Here is a 15,792-nt window from a genome sequence, read left to right as displayed (position 1 = left end):
TCTCGTGCACGTATAGCATTGGCTGTGTCAGAGCATGCACCGCCAGATGTGCTCACAAACATTCATTCAACCCCTGCGCACAATCCAAGGAATTGCCAAGCCATAAAACCCCAGCCAGCAGTGTGTGGCTCCTGGGTATGTGAAGAGGATGCTGGATTCTTGGCAACTGTTTCGGGAACATTAACTTATATGTCCCCACCACAGGCCGAGTCAGTGAGGGGCCTCATGGAAAGCGGCTGCTGAATATTTCTGAATCTTCCTTCAGTCCTGTGGCTCCTACTTCTCTGGAGGAATGAAACCAGTTAACCAACATTGTTCAGGAGAGATAGTCCTGCTGTTCTGAGAGGCTCCCATCTCCTTTTGCAGTCAGCAGGACTTAGAGATGTACTCCTGCATTACCCTGGAGCAATAATAATTCTTAGCACTTACATGGCACCTTCCATCCATAAATTCCAATGTGGGGCTGTCTTATTATCCCTCTTTTCACAGCTGGAGAAACTGAGGTGCAGAGAGAGGTGGTGACCTATATTTTGAAGAATTGGCCACTGATTTTTGGGGAGGGTCAACTTCAAAGAACTAAGACCTGATTTCCTAAGGGGCTGCCCATGCACAGATCCCGTTGACTACCGTCAGAGTTGTGGGTTCTCAGTGCTTCTGGAAATCAGGCCCAAAGTGCTGGAACCGAACTGTGTTCTTGTGCAGTGCCTTAACCACAAGACCACTCATAAAAAACACCAAACCCTGTTATAAAACAGCAGTAAAGGAAACTGGGCCATTCCATGATGCCTGGGACTCAAATACTCTCAGCCATGGTAGGGGTTGTCACCATATACATTTCAATTGTGAAACAATCAGTTGTATCTAAACAGCAAACACGAGTGTCCCAGCCAAATCTCAGTACATGCAAATGTGTTCTGCCTCTCTACATTCCCCTGCAGTTTCAGCTGGATACAGCATTTCCCTTCCCTGCCTCTCCTAACTGTACGATGTTTCTGTGCACAGTTAGACAGCTGCTCCAGGCCATCCCAGAGGTGGACACTTCAGTGATAGGTGTAGAGCTCCGTGTATCTCAGAGGGGTCTTGTAAAGCTTTATTAATTAATATTGGTAACACACACACCCTGGTGAGATGAAAGGTCTTGTAAAAGTGCAAAGTATTATTACTATTGAAAGCAGGAGTACCAAGGTGTGTTGATTGTGATAATTGTTAGTTTGTGATATGGAGCATGATGGGGAAAGGAGTTAGTTATTTCATTTTCTTTTTCTTTCCTTTTATTATATTTTGTGCCTGGTAAAATATTTGGATTATATTGAGTTTTAGATTGTGATACTTGGGCTTATCTATATCTCCCACATGTATACCTCTTTATACTCCAGTGGAGTTTTGGCTAAAATTGTTTCCTGAAGACGAAGCCTTTATTGGTTTCCTTGTGTCTGAACATTTAGAAATATGAACTACATTTACAAAAAATACTAAAGCAAACCTTTGGAAGATAGGAATTGCAAGCCCAGATCAGAGTTCATTCTCTGGTGTTCCGCCCTGGGCAGTGGCTAGGTCTGATGCCCCATCCCCCTTAATGACTTCACATGACAATATTGCAGTGATCTTTTTCTGTGTGAGTTGTTCGTGAATGGATGAGTCTGTGGAATTGCTTCCTGACCCCCAGAGGTGAATAGTTTGCACTCTGAAGCTTGAAAGTTGATTAACTTACAATCACTCTACTCACCAGGCACCCATTCCAGACCTTGTGTATCACAGCCATTCTGGTAAGCTGTAAAACCCTCTCTCCCATGTAGCTGGGAACAGGGGAGGCAGGCAGAAGCATACCCACCTCTAGCACTTGGAACTCAGCCGTCAAACCTGGTAGGTTTGCTGAGAGCTCAATGTCTAAGAGGTGGATCATTCACACACATTTCCTGGACACAGCAGGACACAGAAGGAAGAGGAAGAACAGAAAGCACAAAGGCACCAAAACCAGACTCCCAGGGAAGTGTTTCAAACATTAACACTTTCCCACCCGCTTTCATAGCTGGCAGTGCTAGACGAGAAGGAAGGGGAAGCTGTCACTTCAAGGAGATGATTATCTACTTCTCGGTTCTGGATGGGCGGGGGGGACTTTACCCTTTCACAACAGGATGTAGAGAAACAGGGGCCCAAATTCAGCTCTTATGACACCCATGCATGCTGTGTTCATGGGGGCTTGTAAATGAGAGCTGAATTCGGGCCCAGGATCTTTCACTATATCGACACATAATTCTGAACAATTTACTTTGAATATTAATGTTGCTTATGGTAAATAGCAAGTATTTTTATGATGTTTCTCCATATATAAAAGACTTTGTCAGGCTTTATTTTAGATCAAGAGACTATGCAAACAAGAAAGAAGAGACGTGAAGTCTCCAAGAGGGAGCACAATGTGTGTATGCTCCCCCGGTAACAGTCTGCACTGAACAGAACACAAAATGGTTGCTGCTTTCTGCAGCCGGAAGAGTCCTTAGAGATTTCAGAGGTGCAGTGCACAGAAGCAGGGTCCTAACATGTACATAGCTTATATACATCACAGTTTGGTGAAAATGAGATCCTGCTCCTGTAAGCATAATTTCCTAGAATCCCTCACACACTGCAAGTTTTGGGGGAATCTCTGCCCTTGGTTTGTGGGTCTCTGAGCAGGGAGAGTTTGGCAGATCTCTTTACTTGACCATTCAAATGCTGAATGGTAACTTTGTGTGTCTTAAAAAAAAGTCTGTAAGGGCATATAAACGAATCCCAGTCACTTGAGTGTATGTGCCTGACCCAGCTGCAGGGAAAACCAGGGCAGTCATCAACCTCTAACTCTGGTTATTAGTGATGGGAGAACTCCAAAGACGCCAAGGTTCCGACAAATGTCCAAAAGTCTTATCTGGGTTCCAGTATATCCTGGAACTGGGGCAGAGACCCCAGGAGATCATCCCATCTCTGGGCACCTGCACATCTTCGCTTCCCAGAGTACTGTGCGTTTTCTGCCAACCTGATGAAATAATTGTGTAGTGTTGCTGAGTCACAATGAGGCAATTGCCACATCCTGATGCTACGGCAAGGCGCAAGAGCTAGATCAAGGACAGTTTAATAGGGCCCTGTGTGCCTAGAGTGCACAGGGCAGATGATCCAAGTGAAACATGTGTGGCAGCCCTAATTCTGGCCTGGTCTAAAACCAGGAAGTGCAGCAACCCATGAAAATGGGGGAAAGAAATAGACCCAAATATCTTCCAATTTCAATACAGATTGGGCTGTGAGGGGATCTCACTGGGCCCTAAGAGGAGACAGTGGAGAGTAATAGCATATTGTGGTTACTTTCACTCCATATTCACTGATTCCTCTGTTCCCAGAGAGTAATGGAATACAATTAAACCAGGGGGATTTAATGGGGAACATAAGCCTAGCAGCAAGATCTGTCCAGTTGTGGCTAGTCTTACCTGGGAATTGGAACGAGCCCCCTCACCCAACCATCGAAAATTAGGCTGCACAAACCCCAGAGAATATAGGGAAGGCAACTTTTGTAGTGTTAGGGTTGGGAAAGTTGGCCTCGATGTGACTTAACAGGCCTTTTCCATTTTACTGAGCTTGAGACCCAAATTTACGTGTGTATCTCATTAGCAAAGCTCAGTGCTGATTGTTGGAAATTATTGACATCCGAAATGCTGACTCTGAGGTTACAGAAAGTGAACCTAGCAGTGGCAGTTCAATGCCCAACGGCCCCCTCCTCTTCTCATTGTTCTTTGTGGGCTGTTGTTTTTTTGTGGTGTCCCTCAACACAGGTTTTGTTCCTGCATTGTAAAGGCCAGTTCCCTGGGTTTGGCCTGGGTGGGTGGAGAAATGTGGGGCGAGGTGATCATATTTATTCTGAAGTGGTTTTGGAGATGATTTGCTAGAAAACATCGCATTGGAAGGAGGGGACCATTTGACTGACACAAAGGGAAAATACAGCCAGCCAGCACCTTTGCTCTGCGGTCATGGGGATGGGACGACTCTTTTTCCCCCCGCTAAAAAACCCATATGCGTCACGGCCAAATAATGCCGATTTCGCATGGCTTTTGACTAAACCCGAAAGCTAAGAGAAAGGCAGAAAATCTGTGGAAATTACCAGGCAGAGCTAAACCACAAAAGGAAAAGAGTTCGACTCTTCTCAGGGCCCAGCATTACGGGAAATATTGCTCTGGGTGCTATTACTAAAACCTGATGAATAAATATCAAGCTGCTAAATAGTTATCACACACATTAATAATCAGACCTAGCATAATATTTAATCAAATAATTTAGTCTGAAGCAGGACTTTGCTTTTAATTACAGTTTTTCTTTTAAGATAACTGTACAAATTAGCTAGATTTATGAAGTCACTCAACACCATACCCCTGCCTGCACTATGGCTGAACAATTAAAATGCCCATTATTGAACAGTAGACTTGTTTAAGCTGGTAAAGGACCCATGGAGGCATTCAAAGAAATATTTCTGCTTTCGTTACCTACTGGCTTTCAATGTGGTTCCATGTTGGATGACGGTGGTCTTTACAAATGACATGCAAAGGAAAATACCACCAATAGCATGGGCTTGCGGCCTCTTTTTGGTTTTTAATGATGGATGAAGAAGGTTTCACAGTTGTTTGTTTATTATTTGTGTCGGGGAGGTGACTCTGGTTATTTTTCACAGTCGAACTCTGAGTCTTGGCTCCCTGCTTTTCATGGAAGGCTTTAATAACAACAGAAGAGCTGGCACAATAAAAACAGCAGGAACACCATGCAAAGCAAGATTTCTACTGAAACTGCTGAAATCCTTTAGATTTTCAGTTTATTGCTAATAGTATTTATTATTTGTATGGTGCCTAGAGGCCAAGGCCCCACTGTGCCAGCCATTGTACAAACATATAACAAATGCCCCAAAGAGCTTACAGTGCAAATACCCTAAATAACTCAAATGCCCAAGATACACTAAGGAGAAAATTGTTCTCACCAAGAAACTCCCTTGTTAAAGATCCAATATTTCCCCTTCAGAAGAGAGGCAGGAAAAGCTCCCAGTCCACCTCTCTGTGACCTCCAGTGAGCCATCTGACAACACCGGGGAAGACCAAACCTGACCCAGCTATTTATCCCCCTCTCCAGGCACTCTTTATCGCCCATGGATCGGAACAAAGGGCAGAACTCCGTGCCTTATCCCTTTGTGGGTCATGGTTAGTCGCATCATGGAGGCCCCTCAGCTCTAGGTAATAGCTCCCAGAAGGAACTTGAGTTTCTAGCAAGCTTGGCTGGGGCTCCCCTGGGTCCCAGAGAGTGACCCCCCCCAAACCTCGCTCTGCCCTTTTGGAGTCTGCCCACCCCTGGGAGGAAGTGTTCAGTAAGCCGGGGGGGCTGGGCTTCTGGGAGCCGAGCCCTCAGATATATTTTCCCACAGGGACTAAATCCCAGTGCAATTCTCTTGGGGTAAAGCAAACAACCAACTCAAACATCGCTGTGCTGCTTGCCAAGGAAGCCTATGGCTGCTACGAGAGAAGAGATGGTCTAAGGACATAAAACATGAAGATGGGAAGAGATGGCGAATCCAGTCTGCAGAGCACACTCTTACATTCCCAACTCCCCTCTTTGTCTCCCTGGCTCAATGTCACAGGGACTCCCTGGCTTCCCCATCTCCTCCTGGGCTGTGATCCCTGTGTCCATGAGCAGCCCAGTGACATCGGCAGCTCGGGCAAGCATGTACCCACAGCACAGTGTATGGTGTGCACAGCACAGCCTGGCCCTACTGGCAGCTCTCACGCTGTAGGTGCCCGGCATAGGCGCAGGACCTGATCCTGGGGTGGCTGCCGAGGCTCACACAATGGGCCGACTCAGTAAGTTTCGTTTCTGAGCGGGGCAGCTCCTGTCTGACGGGGAAATGAAAACCAGAAAGAGCATTTCCAAGCCCGGGCTTCCCCCTCACATGGCCCCTTCCTCCTTCGCACCCAGCCTGCAAGCACCTCATCCAGAGACGTGTGAAGAGCTGACTCACGCCCTACGCTTTCCCCACCTCCCATGGCTGCCTCCAGCATGGCTCACGGCAGCCTCCCACTGGGACCTCCCTGACATCCGCACCAAGTGCCTCACGTACAGACAGAGCCAGCTGTGCCAAGGAGCACTGCTGGGGGGATCCTGCCACTGCCCCTGCCCCAGAGCGCCTGGGAAGTAACACACACCGCTCTGCTGGGACACCTGAACTGGGACTGCATGCACAGAAATGCCACCTCACGCCAGCGGTGCCCAGCCTGGCTCTGCGGGGTCCCACCTCGTGCCAGCGGTGCCCAGCCTGGCTCTGAGAGGTCCCACCTCGTGCCAGCGGTGCCCAGCCTGGCTCTGCGGGGTCCCACCTCGTGCCAGCGGTGCCCAGCCTGGCTCTGCGGGGTCCTACCTCGTGCCAGCGGTGCCCAGCCTGGCTCTGCGGGGTCCCACCTCACGCCAGCGGTGCCCAGCCTGGCTCTGCTGGGTCCCACCTCACGCCAGCGGTGCCCAGCCTGGCTCTGCTGGTCCCACCTCACCCCAGCGGTGCCCAGCCTGGCTCTGCTGGGTCCCACCTCACGCCAGCGGTGCCCAGCCTGGCTCTGCTGGTCCCACCTCATGCCAGCGGTGCCCAGCCTGGCTCTGCGGGGTCCCACCTCGTGCCAGCGGTGCCCAGCCTGGCTCTGCTGGGTCCCACCTCGTGCCAGCGGTGCCCAGCCTGGCTCTGCTGGGTCCTCTATGGGTGACTGTTGCCTGGGCACCCCCAGCATGTCCCTTCGCACTGAGCCCTGGCACCATCTCTCCTTGTTGCCATCCATTTTCTCTCCTCTCTCCTTTGCAGTCCCTTCTCCTCTTCGTCCATCTGTGTTTGTATTCCTTCCCCTTTTCTTTTATCCTCCTTTGCTCTGTTACATGTTTTTTGCTGGTTTTTCCCTCCCTTGCATTCTTTCTCCAGGTGCCCTGACCTCCTTCCCCAGCCTCCTTCCCCCCGGTGCCATGCAAGGCTGAGCGGAGTGCCATGGCAGCAGAGGAGAGACGCATGGGCTGATGAGCCAGTGCCTGAGCCTTCGGCCCTGGGAACTGCTCCTGCAACAGGAGAAGGGGAGGCGGTGGGGGGCTTTCAAGGAGCCAGCTGTCTCTGCCTGTAGAGCAGCAGGTTGGGATTGTGTGTGGGGGGAGGGCTGGTATGAGTTCCTGTAGTTCTTCACACCCATGCTGAAACCTCCCCTCTGTCTGGCACCCTGGGGCCTGCCCCTCACGGAGTGAGTCACCGTGTGAGCAGTTGCAGAGCTCCCATGGCTATCCTCAGCCTTATCTGTGCCCTCCAAGCAGCCCTGGTTTGGCGCTATACCTCCCAGTGGTTCTTTTCTACACCCAGTCATGGTGGGTAAGGGCAGACAGGACCATTAGACCATCTAGTCTGACCTGCTGTTGAACCCAGGCCAGATACCTTCACCCTGTCACTCCTGTAGTGAGCCCAATAACTTGCAATTGGCTAAAGCGTCTTCCCGAAATGCCTCCAGCCCGGATCAATAGATGGAGACTCCACCAATTCCCTTCACAGGTGCTGGAACTAGGGGTCCCCCTGGCTTGCAGTGGTTTCCATCATATCCAGGATTTACAGTTTGGTTCAATGGCTCTCAGCTGTTCCCCCCTCACTGTACAAATTGTCCCAGTGCCCCTGCTTCCCTTGATAGTATGTTCCAGTGGTAACTCACATTGGAGCCTTATTTCTAATTTGAATTCATCTGGCTTCAGCTTCCACCCATTGGGTCCTCTTCTGCCCTTCTCCACGAGATGAAAGACCCCTTTCCTACCTGGCATTTTCAACTTAGGGAAGCATTTATGCACAGTGATCAGACACCTCCCAGTCTTTTTGATGAGCTAAACAGACTGAGCTCTTTCCATCTCGATGCAAAGCATTTCCTCCAGTCCTCAAATAATTTGTATGGCTCCTTTCTGCACCCTGCCCAGTTACTGAACATCCTTATTTCAAGGAGAGCACCAGCTCTGTATGTAAGATTCCAGGATCAGTCTCACCAGAGCCGTAGACAGAGGTAGAAAGACACCTTCCTACTTCTACTCTCTATGCCCCTGTTTATCCATCCAAGGATCACACTGGTCCCTTGTGCCACAGCATCACACTGCCAGCTCATGTTGAGTTGCTTGTCCACTATAAAAGGAGCTAAGGGACAGAGTCCCTGCTTTCCAGGGTACAGTCCCCCATTCTGTAGGTATGGCCCACACTCCTTGTTCCTAGGTTTCAGAGTAGCAGCCATGTTAGTCTGTATTGGCAAAAAGAAAAGGAGTATTTGTGGCACCTTAGAGACTAAGAAATTTATTAAATTTATAAATAAATTTGTTAGTCTCTAAGGTGCCACAAGTACTCCTTTTCTTCTTGTTCCTAGGTGTGTTTTCATGCAGCTAATTGCACAGTTATACATTTTGTTTGAATGGCCCAGTTTACCAGGTGGTCCAGATCATTCCGTGGGGCTGCCCTGTGCTCATCATTACTTTTCACTTCACTTTTCCTTGTGTTGTTCACAAATTTTATCAGCAGTGTTTTTGTATTGACTTCCAGATCACCGATGAAAATGTTAAACACTATCAGAACCGATCCCTGCAGAACCCCACTAGAAACATCCCCATTCCTCACTGACAACTACTCTTTGAGATCTGTCCATCAGCCAGTTCTTAACTCATTTAATATATGCTTTTCTTCAGTGGCGTGGCTCATTTGCAGACATTGGGAGCTGCTACACTGGCTGACGGCTGCAGCTCTGCGACCCCCACATCCTACAGAAGAGGGAGTTTGAGGGTTACTCTCCAGTTATTAATAGAAATCTTTCTAAAGCCAGTCGATAGCTCAGAATTTGTGCAGGGGGAGAGACTAGCAGCCTCTAGCAGTTGAAGGTAGTAGCATGTCAGCTCCTATCAAGCAGCATTGCCTGAAACAAAGAGTGTGAAATTAACTATTGAGTGTAAAACACAGAGAGGGGTTTTCAGTGCAGGTCACAACCTGGAGGAGAAAATCACTTTTTTCAGGTCAAGCTGCCATTCTGTCCTTGAATAAGGCCTCCAGCCCTGCTTGCAGTAGAGAACCTGCAGACTGCAAACAAGTAATCTGCAGATAGCGAGCGAGGTGGCAAGCCCCTCCTCCACTTTCACACCCATGCACCAGCAATCCAGGCATTGAGCCTGGGTGTGCTTGGGGCAGCTGGAGAGTGGAGTGGGGACTGGAGACTTGAGTCCACCCCTTCAAGGTACTGCAGAGGAGCAGTATCCTTTGCTGCTGCTTTCAGCCAGCAGTACAGTTCTACCCTCCCATTGCAAGTGGAGAGCAGGGAGGGATAGGCTTGTCCCCGGAGTGACACAGCATCATGTCACTCCTCACTGTGGCCTGTGTCCTTGTGGCACAGTCTAGCCCCAAGAGATCGGAGAAGTGCAGAACAATGACAATCCTAGAGATCAGCAACGGGCAATACTCCAGTCTTTCCATGCCAACAAAGGATGGTTTCCTACAGAACAATCTCCAGCCTGGAAGCTTACTCCACACTCTAGCAGAGCTCACCCACTGGAAGTTTTTAAAATCAATATTCATGCTAAATACCAAACTCCAATCTTAAACTGCTGTCTGCCTGCACCTGATTCATCACAGAAGAACGAACGTCAAGTACAGGTGGCCAAACCAGGTCAGCTTGTGGGATCTGCCCAGAATGCCCACATTTGGGGGGAGATGGAAGAAAGTTAATTTAATTTTTTCTTCCTTTTCAAATAGTCACATGGCTCTGCCAGGATCTGGGAACAGAAATCCACAAAAAGGCTATGTCCCTGATATACCTGGCTGGAATGAGACTTCCCATCCTGTGAACATGCTAGTGCAAGATTTCCAGCCTGCCTGTCAATACAAAGAGCTTCAGATGAAGCATCTGATCTTTTGGGTTCGTAACCATCAGAATTGGGAGGCTATCCATGCTGGGTGGAAGCAGTGCATGGCCCATCTGAATCGAGACCTATCAATTAAATCACAGAACGACATGGCAGCATGAGCTGCGGAAGCAATGCCATTCTCTGACAATCCAGAGAGACAGTGTGAGCTCTCAAAGGGGTGGGTCTCAACTGCAGGTCCCTTGGGGACCCATCAGCAGACAGGCGTGATTGCTAAGGATCTGGGGGACAGAGTGGGGGACATAAATAAGGGGACAGGGAAGAGACAGCAGGTGGGAGAGTGTATGTAATATTTGTGTGGTGTGCTGTATCTTTAACTAGTTAATTATGCTACACCTATTTGGGTTGGATTCAGAGGGCAAAGTAGCAATATCTATGGATCCCTGTTCATCAGATGTGCCACTGTTTGCATTCCTGTGTCTTGACAGTCTAACATCTTTTCAAAGCATGGGATATTCTGCTGATCTGGGACAGGGCGGGAGAGTAGCATCTGCAGATTGCTGCTGACTTGGCATCAGCTATGTACAAAATGGTGGAGGAAGCTGGGGAAAGTCTTTACTCCATTATGAGTGTGCGCCAGGATGCCCAAAGGCAATACGATAGTGGGAGAAGTTCCCAGACTAATAATCAGAGGGGGCCGGAGAATGGGGACTTCAAGGACATTTCTGCTTTCGTTCGTGAAGGAAATTTATCATTTTAGGAATGTCCCTTACTACACGGCAAGCAGAAGGACTCCCTAGTTATTTCTCCATCTTAAATATTTTTGGTAAGCAGTTGAGTCTGAATTAATACGATTTCGCTGACAAAGGAAAATGAGTGAGGAAGTTGGGTAGAGAAGTAAGATGAAAGGAAATTTCAGAAGAGCCTGAAATGTAGAAGTCGCTGTGATCTTGTGGCTCCAACACTATACTAAGGCTTATTAGGCCTGGCTTCCAGTCCCCGCTGTGCCAGAGACCTAAAGCAAATAACTTCAGCTCCCTGGCATGTCTTTCCCACCCCACCTTAGTGTGGCCTATTTAGCTGAAAGTACAATGGATCCCTGATTTCAGCGGGGCCTTTTGGGCACTAGAGCCAGCTGGGGATTTTCTGACAAAATGTTTTGTCATCTGAAAATGCTGATTTGGCCAAACGGATCTGGTCGCAGGAAAGGATCGGTTCCAGCGAATCTCCTGAGGCACGCAGTTTTGGGGGGAAGGGGGGGGAAAAAGGCTTTGAAGTTATTTCTAAAACAAAAAGTTTATTTTTTTTATTTGAAACAACACTGTGGGAGGAATTTTTTGTTAATTTATATTTTAAAAAATTAAACAAAATTAAAAAGGTGAAAATTAAAATGAAAAGTTCCTGGATTATTGAAACAAAAACAGTGGACTTGACTGAAGATGATTTTTTTATTTATTTATTTTTTGGATTATCAATCAATGAAATTTTTTGAGATTTTTGACCTTTCATCCTGGGATTAAATTTTGAAATCACAAAACTTCACAGTGAGGGAAAGTCACTTCTTGCCCAGCTCCCCTTGGCACTACTGTAACACCAATCATGGTCACACTTTCATTACTGTTCTATTTATATCCAGTTTATAAAGGGTTAATAAATGATTAATAGATGTTTAAAAAAATGGTTAATCAATTGTTATAGATTTATTGTAGAGTTCAACAGGCAAATAGGCTGCTTATAAATGCCTATACCACCTTCTACTGATGTGCCTTTAACCATCAATAAGCATACCAGTCCTGTCTGTAACTTGCTTGTAACATCTATTAATAATGTATTAACCTTTTACAAACCATTTACAGATGGAACCTCAGTATAAAGTATGATCAAATAATAATAAGTTCTGGACTGATAAGTCCATGCTGAAGATGCTGTTGAAATATTAAGGCCCTGGAGGAAGGAAAATAGGACCTGCTCTGGACCCCTTCCAGCCCTGACAGTTCTAGAAGGCTGATCAGAAGACCATGAGGGAGGGAGACATGCATGGAGCTTTGCAGGGAAATGGATAAGGATATCAGAAGAAACATCAGCAGAGAAAAGAGTTAATTAAGGAGCAGGGTGGCACAGTCACATCCATGTTGGGGTTCTAAAGGTTTTCCTTTCCAATCAGGGTGTATTAAAAAGACCACGAAGCCAGAACCAAAAGCTACTGTGAGCAGCCAAAATGGTCTAAATTCAGAGTAACATGCTGGGAGGCCCGTGTCTGCAGATTGCGCAAAGATCCCGTTTGTAATTTCACAGCCAGTGATCTCTGGCAATCTGTAATGAATGAGAAAGATAAAATATTCTACCACAGCCCCAGTGATGCTTGGGGTGAGATCGAGAGACCACTTATGTTGTTAGCTTCTATTATCAAAATCTTTTGTCTCTATATGATTTAACACTTTTGTTCTCAGGCTGGGAGTAAATTTCTGGGCCAGAATTAGGGAGGGGGAAAAAAAGGGTATTTTTGTACCTTAAAATGGCGGTTTGGGGGTTTTTTTGCATGGGTCTGATATGGTTATGTTTGCGTGGGATTCTATTCTCAGGCACATGAAAGGGAGCAGACTGCACTCCCGTGTGCGTGCGTAGGGCAGTGGAAAATAGCAGCATAGGGCAGTAGCCCACGCAGACTCGAAAAGTTCCATCTACATCAGCTGCCAGCTGTGGAGTCATGTGACAAGAAGCCAGAAAATCAGCATTCCCAGACAATGTCGCTGCGGCTGTGAGAAACATAGGTGATTTCCTGTCTCTACCGTAGATGGGATTCTGTTAGGATCACTGGTCCACCTCTCTTCAAATGCAGGATGAGGCCCCATCGAATGCTTTGATCCTAGGAGAACAGTGACGTGCATGTTGTCTAGAACCCTTGTCACACCTGGCAGGTTTGGGTTGTGTTTCAGCCGGCCGGGTGAAAGAGCAGGTGAAGGCGAGGGAGCTGTTTGGCTCTAAAACATTGCAACAAGGCACGAGGAAGCGAGTCCTTTTGGTTCTGTGCCTGTTTTTTCATCATTTCATGTGCCATCTCGGGCGCTGTATAAGCCAACCCTGCATTCCTACCTGGAAGCAACCCATGAGCTCCACTGGGATTGGCCCCACCTCTCAGTGCTTGCCTCTGGAATGGCCCCTGCAAGTCTTTGGTTTCCATGCTGCCAAGGCTAAGAATAAAGCCCAAAGCTCCTAAGGTGTGGGCAGGTGGCTCAGACAGCCATCCGGGCAGTGACTAAGGGCTCGAGTGGCAGTAGGGTACCCAGAGAATCCGAAGCTGGGGCTTGGCTGTGCTCAGAGTGGCTGAGTGCCCAGTGTACAGGGATTTTCAAAAGTGCTCATGCAGATTTCCTGGTTGCTCAGAGGTGAGTGGAAATGTCTGCTAAGTGCACGTTAGCATATGTAAATGATTGATTTACAGTTGCTAATATTGCCTGAAAGCAGAATGGGGAGCAGTGCTAAAGCAGGCTCCACTGGAGACTGGCAAACCCACAGGCTTCAGGGCAGGGGCAGGTGATGGCAGAGGAAATTAGGTGGCAAGAGGGTACCCAAGTACACAGACCTGGAAACCATCCCCATAGTTACAGACATGCTCCCAGCCAGCTGGGGGAGAGCGGGGAAGGGGAGAGGAGCCATCCCTGCCTACAGCCCACAGGGGCTGGACCAGGAATGGAATTCCTGCTGAATGCAGTTTTGGGGCTGCCAGTTCACAAGGAAGCAGCTCCATTGGGCTGTGAGTGTGTGGCTCACACCATTTAGGAAACCGTCTAGTTTCACAGAGGTAATGGACTGTCTTATTTCAGTGGTGTTTCCTGTCATCCTTTGAGAACCCAGTGGAGAACACACGTAGCGTGAGACAGGGAGAGCCTGGCTCTCCAGGGATGGCCGCTGTAGTCCCCCCATCATCAGATCACAGATGTCCTGGTGAGCTTTGCACATGCTGGGAACTAAAGACTCCCTAATTCCATGCTATTTCCTCAGGGGCTGTATCACTGCGTTGCTGTCACTTTGTGCCGACATAGCCACTGTTCAGGAGCTGCTGGGAAGCAATGGATTGGACCCTTAGAACCTGGATTCTTCTCCTAACAGCAGAGTAAATCAGGACTAATTTCACTGAAGCCAGTGGTGTTGCTCCAGAAGAAAACTGGTGTGAATGGGAGAAGAATCAGGCCCCAAAGTGTCTCAAATTGGAGAACCAGACATGGAGAAACCCTAAATGAGGGGGCACTTTTGAAAAGGTGGGGCCATGGCTGGTCTGTCTCAGCTTCCCCTAAAAGGGTAACGTTTGCCTCCTTCCCAGACGGGTTTGTAACTCACACTCGTATTCCTCACAGTTGCTATCACTGCAGTGCCAGCAACACCAACCAGGACTGAGGGACCATTGTGCTAGGCACTATACAGAGGCAGACAAAGATGCAGTTAATGACCAAAGTTGTCATCATCTGCTCATGGGACACTAAAGATGTAAAGCACTGTATCGGCACTAAACATTATTACTGGGCTGAATCCCGAGGCCCTTACTGAGGTGTCATTCTTGGGATTTTTGCCTGCCTGAGATCTCAGAACTCTATCCCATTATGATCCAAGGAGGGTTCCCCATTCCTGGCTACAAACTGTCCCTGTCAGGGACGTTCCAAATGGCTTTGCCATCTGCATTCTCCCTTCTACACCAGAGCTTGAGCTCCCATGGCAGACACACTTGATGCTGCTGATGTTTTAGACATGATGCCTCTATGGGTTTTGTTATACACTGGTGCATGCTTTGGTAATGCTGTGCTATACCTTTCTCTGCTAGACTGCAGAACCCATTCTGACACTCTGCACCCCAAAGCACCCCATATTTACCATGGTGATGTAATTATGATATGTTTTGTACAAAGTGTGCCTTGTGAGGTATCATTCGAAAAGTCGTGATCTGCTAAACATTAATATCTCATTTGATTGTATGTGCTATCATTGTATGCAAAATTATAAAATTTTGCTGTGTGTGAGTTATTGGAAACACCCCATCCAGCCTTTCAGGTACAACAGTGGACTAGCCAGACAGTGTTAATTGTTGTCATCAACACTCATCAAGGGAAGAATCCACTAACACGGGAACTCTGTATAAGGAAGCCTCCTCCGAGAATGGAGAATGTTTGGCCAATGGGGGTGGGTCCCCCATGTGATATGCATAGATTTTCCAGCAAACTGAAAGAAACTATAAAAGATGGGGAGTGACATCATCATTTGTCTTCACTCCCCCACAACTCAACACCTGAAAGAACCTCTGGAAAACAAAGGATTTTCAATGGGAGAGGGGAACCCAGGCTGCAAAGCAGATGCAACCTCTGCCTCAAGAATCTGTAAGCCTGCTTGTATCATCAATCAGGGTGAGATATCGCTGATTCACATCCTATCTAGTTTGTATAAATCTTAGATTGCGATTTTGTTTGATTTCCTAGGTAACCTTCTTTGATCTGTTTATTACTTATAATCACTTAAAATATATCTTTCTGTAGTTAATAAACCTGATTTATGTTTTATCTTAACCGGTGTGTTTTTGAGTGAAGTGTTTGGGAATCTTAGCTCTGTTAACAAAGGCTGGTGCATGTCTTCCCCACATCGAGGTGGGAGCAGACTAATTAATGAGCTTGCATCATAAAGATCCCTGTGCAGTGCAAGGCAGTATAATTTGGGGTTTATGATCCAAGTAGGCGTGCAAGGCTGGGGAACTGGGAAATTGGCTGGTGCCTCCATTGTTGGTCCATGAGTGGCTTAAGTAAAGCGCTCAGGTAACTTAGTTGGGTGTGTGGCACCACTTGCTGTTGTGTTGAGTGATAACAGGCCCGGAGGGGCTGGCTGTGTGTCACCAGCAGAGCAGGGGTAGAGGCCAACCCAGCTGAA

General features: G+C 47.6%; 1 long non-coding RNA gene across 1 annotated transcript in view; it reads left to right on the top strand.

Moving 5' to 3' along the window:
- Positions 1–15,437, top strand: part of LOC142068735 (uncharacterized) — a 38,901-nt gene extending 23,464 nt beyond the window's left edge. Inside the window, exon 2 of the long non-coding RNA XR_012664640.1 lies at positions 13,888–15,437. This is a non-coding gene — a long non-coding RNA (uncharacterized LOC142068735). The remainder of the gene's footprint in view (positions 1–13,887) is intronic.
- The last annotated feature ends 355 nt before the right edge of the window (positions 15,438–15,792 follow it).

The sequence above is a fragment of the Caretta caretta genome, chromosome 13 (assembly GCF_965140235.1).
Source record: "Caretta caretta isolate rCarCar2 chromosome 13, rCarCar1.hap1, whole genome shotgun sequence".
In the NCBI taxonomy this organism is placed as follows: domain Eukaryota; kingdom Metazoa; phylum Chordata; order Testudines; family Cheloniidae; genus Caretta; species Caretta caretta.
This window is presented reverse-complemented; position numbering and strand designations above follow the sequence as displayed.